We start from the raw sequence: 13,109 nt of genomic DNA, 5'->3' as shown, positions 1-13,109 counted from the left end.
GCCAGTGATTAAGGGCTATATAAATAAATTTGACTTGATTTGACCTCAAAAGTAGCCCCGTCCCCATGGGCGGGCCATAGGGGGCCATGCCCCTCCACCAAATTGCTTATGCCCCCCCACATGTTTTTTTTTAATATATATATAATTGTAGAAAATGCTACAAAGTCCTAGTATGTTAACCTTTACTATGGTTACTTATTTGCATACTTAATGTTCTTGTGTGAAAAGTGAGTTCACGTGACTTAAGCACTTGAGCATGCACGGGGTCACATGTGACTCAAGGAGATGGAGTCTAGGGCAAAGTAGGAAGTTTGTGGCTAACGTGTGCACGGAGTTGTGAGTTTGTTTAGAATTGTGGCGTTGATGACCAGTAAGTCTTGTCATTCTTATTTACGTGTCTGTAAGCATATTGTTAGAATTGCCCATAGTCTGTTGCACCAAACTGTTTTGTTAGTGTTTTAGGCAACATTTTCCATGTATGGATGTTACCGCCTGGTTAAGGTTAAGTTGTTGTCACGTCTCTAAGTCAGGTACCGGAAGTGGCACCAATTCAGTGTCACACTTAAAGCACAAACTGGACGTGCTCCTTATATGTTGCTTGTGTAACCGCGCTTTGCTTGATATGACTTTAAATCAAAGTGTCTTAACCTATGTGGTGTACACTCATTTATTGGCCTATTTTATGTCTTTCTTTTGGAAAGCCACATAAACAAAGACAAACACTTATCCTGTGTATTATCGGGAAAGCGGAACCATTCTCTTAGTCGGCCTCAAGAGGTGTTTGGCCAACACAATGGTGTGAAGACAACTCATTTACCTAAATCAGTGAAGAAGTAGCAAAACTCCCTTACTCCGTTTGTGTGACCTTGCTGATGTCCCTCTGCTGACCCCTTAAACTGCACCTTCTATAGCTGGTCATACAGTATTTGCCGTGTGGCTGAACGATTTATCGTTATAGTAGCTATAACTACATATGAACATTGAATATATGCATATCTTAAAATCAACAATATAGGTTTTCCCTGATTGAAACTGTATGTACATTTGAATGCAACGCTAAAGCCAACCAATCACAAACTTCATTTAATGCTTGCTGTGGCACGTCAGATGAAGCCAGCCAATGACAAATCAGAGGGCAGGAGCAACGAATGCGTCACCCACAGGGAATACAAGGCAGCAGTTAAGGAACGTGCACAACACATTTTGACAGATTTAGTGGCAGAAACTCATCCATCATTATTTGGAGGTATTTTGGCTGAAACAAAAAGAGACTGAACCAGAGTAAAGTGTTGTCCTTGTGCTCAGTGAGAAAAATTGTAACAAAGCAAGCCACCAGGTTATGTTACAGTACACCACAGGCAACAAACAGGACACAACATTTTTAAGTGCATTGAGCAACACCGTAAATTGTGAAAGGTCCTGTCTGAAGCCAGACAAGATTAATAAGATAATGTTGCTCAAAGAATCTGTAGAAGTTGCACGGTTGAATGGGAGCCATGCATGCAGTTGTTTATAGGGTAATAATATTTTAATGTGTTCACCTGTGCTTTTCAACCCGGTCCCTTGTGTCCTCCAATCAGCTCCCTCAGCCACTTGTGTCTTGCCGAGGTGTTCCCTCGCTCTCTCGTCAAGTCAAGTCAAATTTATTTACAGTATATAGCCCTTAATCACAGGGATGTCTCAAAGGACTTCACATGCCCATAGCTGACAACATATTAACAACATCCCCTGAGCTAGACCCCCAGGAGTTCGTCAATTTGTTTGCATTTAGTTCTCTGCTTTCGTTCGTTGTCCTTGTTATGTTGTCTGTTATGGTTAATCTGCCTTGAGTCGAGTCCAGTACTAGTCAAGTCTTGTTTCCTCTCGTGTGTTTTGTCTATTTGTTATTTTTGATTCACCCAAGTATCGTGTTTGCCTTTTTGTTCTTTGTATTTATTTATTTATTTATTTATTTTCAGAGCCCACCTTCCTTGCCGCCTTGCTTTTCTGTATTTGGGCCCCCATCCATACCTTACATGACAATTTTTACTGTATCTTATTTAGAATAAGCCAAATAAGTACTTCTTGTTCAAAATATATTTAAAAAATGTCCAAACTCATTTTAATTAATCAATTTCAGTGGTAAAATGTTAGATTAATGCAGGAAATATTAAAGCGGTCTTTCAATTGTAATTTAATTTTAGTTCTATTGTGTGTGCTTTACATTAATTTTCATTTTAAATCCAACAATATCAATGATTTCATAGTCACAATAAAGGACTTTGCCTGTATGCCTGATCAAGTACATGGGTAATACGTGAAATGGGGCAGCGAGCAGACAAATTAACCTCAGATTGCGCAATCACCCACTAACTGGGTTGCTGTAGAGTCTTGTCACTGGCATGTGCCTGTTTCTGTCTCTCCATGTCTCTAACATCATGTTTTCAGACGTTTTTAATACGCTAACACATTTTCCAAAGTCAGGCTAATGTGTTTAATATTATGTTATGCTGATCACATAAAACGGCAGCTAAAATAATAGGCACTAATCTGCCACTAAACGGTATAGCCCCACGAATAATGAGAGGACGCAGGTTAAAGTTGGTGACGTTCTTCTAAGCAGAGATATGACGTGAGATGGGAATTTAGCTCTAAATGAAAGTCAACCATGCAAGACATTAAGAGTTTTGTAAAACTGAACAACCAGTGGAAAGGTTTTAAATGATAACCAAAACCAGATCTCAAAGAAATGCTTTAAACACCAAGCCAGAAAGTAACCTGCTCTTTTTAAAATTGAGTGGCACACACGTAAGTTCCGGCTCATCCAAATTCATTTTTTCGAACACCACTTAGTAATTTAAGAAGTAGCATATTGAATAAGTAATCCATTACGATAATGCAATGTCTAATATTCTCTCTCCAAACTACTGGAAATGCAATAGTCCTTGTAACCAAATATTACTTGTGAAAAGAATGCCATTTTTTTAAAACCAGTTTGAAATGTCAGGCCACCACCACTGTGATTTGTAAATCCGACGTTTATGTCAGTGTCTCATCAGGCATGAACCTCGGCACAAGTCACTGCTTTGCCCACTCCTGATCTAGTGACATCTAGTACAAGAGCTGCTGTGCAAATTCGACCATTTGGAAAGATAATACATTTCCTTGATTAATGCAACAAGGTATTTTTTGACAACATATTTCTGTGCTCAGTGTCACACTACTGAATTTCATCATGCTAGAAGCCATTTGTAAGGAGTTGCCCCTCCCATGCCTCTAAATAATGGACACATCTCACAGTATGATGCAGAGCGTGCCAATACCACTGTGATTTACAACTACAATATTGTAATAAACATATTGCTAAAGTAATTATTCTTGATAATTGTTCATACAGCTCTTGTCTTGTTTGTGCAGGTGTATCTAATAAATTGTCTTGTGAGTGATTTTTCTTTCTCTCTTTTTTTAAATCACTGTTTGGCACTGACCGACAAAGCAGAGCGACACGCAGTAAATCACACAGTGGACCTGACTCGATGCCAGGATCTTTTGCAGGAGTGAGAGGGATAAACAATATCCGTGACAACAAATCCAATAATCCTCACCAACAGGGACATAAAGTTACAGATTTTATGTTATGGATTTGTCATTGCCTTTTTATTGAAAGACATTATCTGATGTTGGGCCCTCATCTGATCATCTCGTACATGCAGCAATCGCAAAGAGTTTATTAACACTGACAATAAATCATTTTTCGACAGGTCACCGCTAATGAATTTACACGCCATCAAGGGTATTGGCCACATACACTATAGGTGCTTTTCTAACGGGCAGCCACAATTCTGGAAGCACACATTGTCACAAACTACCATTTGTTATGGACTAAAAGAGCAATAAGGCATTTATGTAAAGACTAAACAAAGAATGCAATCACCTGTGGGATTGTAACACCATGGCTCCTCTTGGTCAGCAGCTTGCGTTCTGAATCAACAGCGAGCATTACCAAAACCAATTAAAATTTCTCCCACTCAAGTAACTTAATAGCCTAGCCAACATCTCCGTTTGCATTTCTCTGAGTAGACAGATAAATGGAAGTAAACTCCTAATTGCCAGTCTCCTCTGGCTCATTACTTTGATACAAACAGTTTTTGGCTGGCAGACCACGCATCTCCAGTCCTGGTGGCTTTTTTGTACAGCGCAATAACAAAATGACAATTTCTGAACGCTTTCCCAACTGCCTCTTTCTAAGAATCAAGCAGGCATGTTTTTTTTTTCTTTTTTAAAAAACGGAGTCTGCAAGTGCCTGGAGACCTGTGGGATGACTGCTGTTATCCCCCTAAGTGGACTAAACCTAAACATAGAGAAGCCGCCAATGGGTTTGGCTCTTGCTTAAGGGCTCGCAGCATCCTGTTAAATGGAAACAAGCTCGGTGTCATTTGCGCAGTGAAGTCAGTGTTGTAGGTCTCCCAGGGATGACGCAAAAGCTCGGCTTCTGCAAAGAGATTACAGCCGGAAATCTCATATTATGACACCAAATGCACTCTACATCTGATCCTCGCCCATTTGTCGCACCTTTCTTGAAACGGTCAATCTCTCTGCAGGTTGTTATCACACCCATTCACTCCACAGGCTGAAAAAAAAACAAAAATCGCTCATATTATACTGAGAGCTCAGGTCTCCTGAAAAAGCATTAAGTATATAATGACAAAAAAAAAAAAAAAAAAAAAACTACTGGGCCACAGTGCAGAGTTATGGTGCTATAACAGCCGTGAACCAAAATATATTACACCTCACACTGGTCAATAATGCAGAATGAGAGAGACTGCTGGAAGGACTGATCAAGTTTAGAAACAGATTTCGTCTTTCGAGCGGACTTTTGTGGACCAGCTGTTGCGAGACAGTGTCTAAATTATTGAATGGCTGCGGAACACCTCATCTGTCTGTCCGTCAGTCAAGTCGTCAGAGAGGCGGTCCTGATGAAAATTCAAGTGCCGTATCTGTAGTTGCAGAGTACTGGGGTGTGTGTCGGACCGCCTCTGCCTGTCACTGCAAGGACAAAGGGGAAAGAGGTGGTCCTGGGTCCCAACAGACGGTTGGAAAGAAGAGCTGTCTGTCTAAACTGGGCAGGCTGATGTAAGAAATGCCAACCTTACTAGCCTCACGCTGTCCTCCATGTTTTCCTCACCGTGATGATGACCAGAAATGTGAAAGATTGGTTTAGGTCTCAAGAAAACTGTTCACGAAACATTTTAATAGGGATCCAAAATATCTGACGCAATCAAACCAGTTTTCGACCCTTTATTAAGTTGGGATGCCAGCGCAGGGCTCCAGACTAACTTTTTTTTTTGGTTCCTAGGAGAACTGTCTCCACGAAATTAAAATTTTAGAGGCACACGCCGAACTTTAGGGGCACACAATGTAAATTAACTTGCAAATTAAATATTCATATTACCCTTATTTATTCACCATATTACTGATAATACAAATGTCATGCCTTTTTTAACCATGATCTTTTCCTCAGAAAATGATTATCAGGATTTCTCTCCTCTGGCACACTGTAGGTTTATTGGAAAGAAAGTAAGCACTAGTAGTAGTCCTTTTTGTCATTGTTCTGCGATTACAAGCGTTAGGTGTAACCATCTCTTTTCACACATTAGCCAATCACAGTCGCACTAGGTGACATGACCTTAAAATAAAATCCCTCTTTATTTCACATGACCGAGGGTGGCCCTAAACACACTGCTGTTGATTGACTGGTTGACAGAGGATTGTCGCTCGTGAGGTAATTCAATTAGGGAGTCAAAGACATGGGAGTCCTACACAACGTCCTGCGTTTGAACTGCAATCATGCATGTCAAAAATCAAAGACCCTCGTCAGATTCTGGTTTTTGTTTAGGAAATGTCCTTTTCGTTCAGCGAGATGATTCGGAAGTACTTAAAGGTTACGTTGTTCGAATTCCAAAAACACAAAAGTGCCTCGATGATACCTTTGATTCACATTTAGGATGAGTAAATCCCGGCCAACCTTGACGAAAGGAAAGATCTTAGCTAGCCATGGTCATATATGGCAGCAACATTTAAAGCAACAGGCCACTTACGTTTACCAACCCCACGAGAAGACGCTCAAGAGTAAGAGGCAGACAATAGAGAAGAAAAGTAAGCATCTTATAATTTCCACCATATGAAAATAAAAGGCCAACTTTACATTTAGGAGAGACTACTGGGTGCAGTAAATTTCCACATGCTGGTCACGGTAGGTACAAATCACACCGTTGATTTCGAGGCAGCCGTTGCCAAGTACTTATAGTAAAGATTGTCGCGTGTCACCGTGGGGACTCTGGTTCAAGACCATCCCCGCACACACAGCTGTGCTGTCCTTGAGGGAGAGGCCCACACCCAGTCTCCTGAGTGTTTGCTGTGTCCACTACGGTAATGGATCAAATGCAGAGGTAAAAATTTGTGTAAGTGTGTGTACATGACAAATAAAGATGGTTATACTATTCCATCAACATAGATTTAGCCTCTGAACTAGCTATCACAGTTGGGAACAACCTGATTGAAATATACACTAGAAGAACGCATGGATCAAAGGAGCGCTTTTATAGTAATTTCACACAAAGGACTTAAGCAATAATCGCCATTACGCGATGATGTCGGTAAAGAAAAGCTCAGTCAAATTCATTTCAAACAGTGCTGTCTTTTACTATGTTTGAAACCAAGCCCCTTTTTATCTCACCTTGTTGCGATGACATTTTTCACAAAGGTTAAGGAAAGGTGCCACAAAGGTTAGAAGATGAGATTGTCCGAAGAGGCCCAACGGTTTTTCTTTGGCTTTTTTTCTGCATTTTTGCAACACAAGAAGCAGCCGTCACAATTAAAAGGTAAATGTGAGAACCAAAGAAAAAGAAAGCACACCGAAGTTAGGAGAATGACCATATCATCCATCTGTCACTTTACATTTTGCTTTGGTTGCCATTTTTTTTACACTTGCGTAGCAAGCCAGAATGTGGAAAAGTGGAATGCGTGAGGCGCATTTGCCACTCATCTTCACGTTACACCTTTGTCAGAGAGTAAAATTGTTGCTTCAATTTAAAATTTTAAAAACTTCCAATTTTATAGCCGAATCCGGTTAGTGCTGTTAGCCACGACTCCATAAACAGCAGCAGGCCTGCCTACCCAAAGTCCCTTTCATGCCGGGTTAGCGTGGCTAGCTTGTCCATCTTATTAAGGGTAGATTTGGCGTTTCCGTGGTAACAGACGTGAGGACAGGTTGATATAATTTCCTCCTTGCTCGACGCTTTGTCGTGTCGTGACATCCTCACAGGGACTGTCAGGTCATGCTCCGGTATAGTGTTAGCACAACGTGCTAAGATCCTGAATGTAACTAAGGGAGCATGGCACCAGGTCAGTACAAATTGTATGTCCGTGTCACAGTGATTTTGAAAAGGCAGACATATTAGTGTAGTCACGGACTATGGTAAGCAGGCTGGTGTTTCCTCTAGGTTTTTGTTTTGTTTTGTTTTTTTAAGCAGCGGAAGCAGGACATCGTCCTAAATACGATGTGTATGCTGGGCTGCGCCCGGGCTCTGCATAGAGACGGTGAGACCGAGAGCTTTCTGGGGCAGCTGCGGTTTAGATATATAAAAAGATGTTGCATGTTACCGTTTGTGGGTACATAAAGCAACGGAACCAGTTACCGTACGTTACCTGCAAGCACCAACACAATTTGACTGGAGTGAAATAGCCCCATAAGATGAAACACAACACTGTAATTTTGACTGCTAACCCGCTGCTTCGAGAAATGAAACTTAACGATGCACGTTAATATTACGTCGCACATAACAGCAACTTCAGTAAAACCGAGTCATGTATGAATTTACGATCCTCTAGCTTTTTGCTTTTTGTCATCTTCCAGCAGCACCTGGGTGACGTCGCTTCAGGTGTTCGTACATCACTCGGCTTTACAAAGGATACAGACGACCAACTCGTTTGACTTTTCGTTGAAATATGTCCATACTTTAGACTTTTTTGTCCGCTTTTTAGCTGCTTCGTGGTGCAACTCTCCTCTTCCCCGCCCTAAATGCACAAACCCAGCGCTGCTGCCATTCCTGCTATTCTCCTTTTTTTTTCTCCTTTCTTTTCTGCTGTGCGCACTTGTTTACAACTGGCGGTATGCACGTGTTGACGTATTTACATCATCGACACTCGATGGTATGTGCATGCAGACTTATTTACGTCATCACACTCGTCGTCGATGGCATGTTGTGCGGGCCGATGTATTTACGTCATCGGTGACATCGACTATGTCGACTAGCCGGGACAGCCCTAAATACGATCACATCAAAGTTCAACCAGTGTCTTGGAAAGGATTGTCTTTGGGTTTCGAGGTTGCGCTACTTGGTGTATTAAAATAAAGAGAGGATCCAAAGTCAAGTAAAGCCAAGTTAGTCCTTAAAGAGTCCCAAAGGGCTTCAAAAGCCCACTGTTCGCAAAAAAATATACATCCCTTGGTCTAAACTTCCCATGCGGCCAAGGAAAAAGTCAGAGAAACACAATTTGGGGAAGTGGTTCTCCCATCCTGTTCAGGTTAGAAGATGCCGAATATTCCACAGCAACTCAGTTTGTGTTTCTTGTTTTCAGTCCACGAAGTATACAGTGCCACGTTTCTATTCTTTGGTGGAGTCTTTGATGAGCTACACTCTAATGATGTCACACACACACTAAACACGCCAGGCTTGGGTTTACAACTGTAAAACCGTACCATGGAGAGCGGAGTTGAACTGGGCTCTTGGGTGGAAAGGATATTATTAGCTGCACCTTAAATCTTGTAGCTGTGATCATCAAACAGCTTGACATCAGCAGTCCATGAATTGGGGTTCCCAAACATTTGCTCTCCATTAGATGATTATAGATGTCAGTTTAATAATCCTATAGGTAAACTCTTGTGAGTTCTTGGTTTATCTGTGCTTCCTGTAGTGCATTAACACAGCCTCAATTATTCATCCTCAACCTCTGTGCCCTCAGTTATGAAAACGCTTGCCCGGGCCAAAGAATCAACTTTCACTATTTGCTTCTAAAATACAAATCGCTTGAAATTGAAAGCTCTCAATGGATTTGACCTCCCACTTACCTATTCAACTCCCTGCAAAGCCAAACCTCTGTGGGTGCTAAAATTATATTTATCACCTTGAAAGTGGGGAAAAAAGGCCAGCTTTTTCCTCCCAGTCTCTCATCCGGAATAAATGGGAGCATATCAAATGAGCTGACATGCAGATGGCATCCATGTTCATCTCATCCCTCTATTTCCAGCATGCTGTTCCTCTGTCAGTGTGAGACTTGGCTCTGCCACGGGGTCATGCAAAAATATTGTGCTCTATTTTAAACTATTTTGAGATACATCTGGCTTACTCCCCAGATCACTGCTAACGCTAACTAACATCCCGTCTCCCTCTGCTCCAGCAAATGAGCGTGTTGGTAACTTGCGACAATCAATCCGACTGCAATGCTCTGCGGGAGGTTTGCTGCACATATAGCCCAGGCAGACGGTAAAAAATAAAGTTCATGCATGCAAACAAGATCTATCTCTGAAAGATTCACCTGCAGCTAGGCTGAAGGTCCACGATAGAACAGTGCCTGAACCAGGCACAGAATAGAAAAAAAAAGAGAATCTGATAAAAACAGAAATCGATAGATGCTGACTATCACTCTCAACTTGGCTGGGGGAAATGAGCAGCCATATTGCATTAGTCCGCAAGATGGTTCTCCTTGAAGTGGTGAAGCGAGAATCCTACTAATGTCTTTGACATTTACAAACAGGGCGGCCACAGAAAACGTCCCAAGGTCTCATACAATAACGTGCACGGATGCTACAACAATAACAATGCTTTCTCCAACCTCAATCCCACTGAAGTAGGGACATTGTGTAGAATGTGAATAAAAACAGAATGCAATAATTTGCAAATCATACTCAACCTATATTTAATTTAGTACACCACAAAGACAAGATATTTAATGTTCAAACTGGTAAATTTGACTGTTTTTAGCAAATAATCATGCATTTTATGGCTGCATCACGTACTTTGGAACCCTGGGACAGGTGGCAAAAACTTACGTGACTTACGATCCCTCAGATAGCACCGCATCAAAAAGCAACATCATAGTGTAAAGGATATCACCACATCGGCTCAGGAACACTTCAGAAACCCAATGTCAGTAAATACAGTTCGGTGTTACAGCCTTAAGAGCAACTTAAACCTCAACTGAGCAAAGAAAAAGCCACTTATCAACAACACCCAGAAATGCCACCGGCTTCCCTGGGCCCAAGCAAATCTACGATAGACTGATGCAAAGTGGAAAAGTGTTCTGTGGTCTGACGAGTCCACATTTCCAATTGTTTTGGAAATTGTGGATGTCGTGTCCTCCAGGCTACCCAGAATATCATGGACGCAAAGTTCAAAAGCCAGCATCTGTGGTGGCAAGGGACTGTGTTAATGCCAAAGGCATGGGTAACTTACATATCTGTGAAGGCACCATTAATGCTGAAAGGTACATACAGGTTTTGGAGGGACATGTGCTGCCATCCAAGCAACGTCCTTTTCAATGCCAAACTACTTTCTGCATGTGTTCCAACAGCGTGGCTTTCTAGTAAAAGAGTGTGGGTACTAGACTGGCCTGCCTGCAGTCCAGACCCGTCTCCCATTAAAAATGTGTGACACATTATGAAGTGTAAATTATGACCACGGAGACCCCGGATTGTTAAACAGCTGAAGCTGTGCATCAAGCAAGAATGGAAAAGAATTCCACTTAAAAAATTTGTGTCCTCAGTTTCCAAACATTTATTGAATGTTGTTCAAAGAAAAGGTGAAATAACACAGTGATGTGACACATGTGAGATAGGACATGATCCTGTCCCAGCTTTTTTGGAGCATGTTTGTCACATGAGGAGCGGGATTCGAACCCAAGAGCAGACATGACACGGGAAGTTGATAAGTAAAAGTCTTTATCAACGAAAATACAAAGTAACTACAGAGAGCTGGGGTCCATTTCACAAAGCAGGTTTACTGAAAACTCAGAGTCTGCTAACTCTGAAATGTGGGAAACTCTGACTTTTCCATTTCAAGAAGGGAGGCAACTCAAACCAGAGAAAGAGGTGTAACTAGCCGGTTTCAGAGAGAGCGGTAACTTAAGCTCCCGGTCAGTTAGTGCAGTAACAGACTCCCTGAAACTAACCTGGTCGGGAGCAGATTTATCTCAGTGAACCTTGAGTTTTGCTCTGTCTCCGCCCTCTTTCTGAGCTACACACTACTTTTCATTTCCTCATTCCTTTAGTTCGCCCATTTTGTCATAGCGCAGTTCTGCCATCTTTTATTTTAAAAAAAATCAAAGTCAGTATATGAGAAGTCCATTAGGCACAGTATCACTGAAAAAGGTGTCTGTTGAATTATCTCAATTAAATTTTGTCAAGTGGTTGCAAGAAATATAATCATCTGGATTAAGATACATTTTTTAAGTAGACTACACATCTACTAAATAAATGTATCTGGATCCAGATGACAGTTATTTCGTGCAACCACTTGACAAAATAAAAGTGAGGAAATTCAACACACCCTTTTTTTCAGTGTAAGTGGAGACAAACGTGACATGTCCTTATGATAATGATCCCGTACATGGATGAACGTGCAGCATTACTAAGCAGAGAATTAAATATTCACCAATATTACTCAATTTTATTTCTTTAACATGGTTTGCACAAAATCATCTGAATCCAGATACATTTTTAAGTAGACTATACATCTACTTAAAAATGTATCTGGTCCCAGATTGTTTTATTTTGTGCAACCACCTGACGAAATATAATTGAGTAGAGTCAACCATAATTTTTTTCAGTGTACCCCGATGAGATTATGCCAAGTACTTACCCGTTTGAACGTTTTATATTTCATCAGCTGTTAAGTGCGCTTCTCCCCCACGAGATTGCACCTAAATGAAATAAATAGGCGGAAGCAAGCAGTTTTCCCTGTTATATTAATGTGATTGCAAAGGACTTGAGACTTCTGCATACATTGGCCCGAGCAGCAAAGTTCTCCCACACCCCTCTCTCGTTGCCATGGTGATTTAGCGAATCGGGGCTCCATTCATGCTGTCTTTTCATGGTTGTGGTGCACGCGCGTAACTCCAGGTGAAGGTACTCCGAGTTGAGGAAACTGATTCAAATCAGCTGTTCTGGAACCGGGAACTCAGAGTTTCCTATCTCTGCATGGATACAGTGTTAGTGGTAAATATTAACACTTGGCTGTTTACTTCTGTTTTGACTGATTTCACTGAGCTTTGGTGCAAAAGTGTGTGAATGAATCCCGAGAAATGCTCTTGCATAATTAATGTGTTTATTAAAGATAAGATGCCTGGGGTACTTTAAAGGGGTTCTTTAAAGCAAATAATTCCCATTTGTATTTGAATACAAAATACGTTAAAATGACTGCTGCTTAGCGGCAAAAGGATGAGTCAACAACTTCACTATTATTCATCCCTCTCTCTCCATGGCTGTTTAGGTCCCAATAATAATACTTTGTAGTTTGTTTACTGCTTTACAATGTATTTAAACAAACCCATAAGAAATGTCTCTGAGAAAGCAAACTGGGTGAAGCTATGTTTATCAGGATCTAGGGGGGAGGGAAAATTTCAAAATAAGTCTCCATATAGACCCTCTCTCTCATTCTGTGCGGCTGGCTCTCGCCCCAAGTCTGTCGACGTATATTACACAACCACAAACAGCTTCTTCAAGTTTTAATGAGTGATCACACAAGATGTGAATGCACACAACTCAAATATTTATGCATGCTGGACTTCTGATCAGTGCCTGGAGGGTTTTATTACTCCTATTTTTCCATGTTTGAGGTTTGTGCACATTAGTGTGCTGTTGAAGACTGTGATCCCTCCCTGTAGGATTTTCAAATGGATTGGGATGCACAGAGGTGGATGTGGGGAGCAACACACAGCAAGCTCTTGTTGTTGTGCCTGCAAAGCAGTTCTTCCATTTGATGGACAATAGTAGATTATTCATTTCAAACCATCCACCCATCAATATTCCATACTACTTATCGACATTAGGGTCATGGGAGAGGTGGAGCCTA

General features: G+C 41.3%; 1 protein-coding gene across 1 annotated transcript in view; it reads right to left on the bottom strand.

The window, feature by feature from the left end:
- Nucleotides 1-13,109, bottom strand: part of grm7 (glutamate metabotropic receptor 7) — a 147,595-nt gene that overhangs the window by 67,599 nt on the left and 66,887 nt on the right. The gene's annotated exons all lie outside the window — the stretch shown is intronic.

This window comes from Filicampus tigris, chromosome 1, assembly GCF_054856515.1.
Source record: "Filicampus tigris isolate MCC_2025a chromosome 1, RoL_Ftig_1.0, whole genome shotgun sequence".
Classification (NCBI taxonomy): Eukaryota; Metazoa; Chordata; class Actinopteri; order Syngnathiformes; family Syngnathidae; genus Filicampus; species Filicampus tigris.
This window is presented reverse-complemented; position numbering and strand designations above follow the sequence as displayed.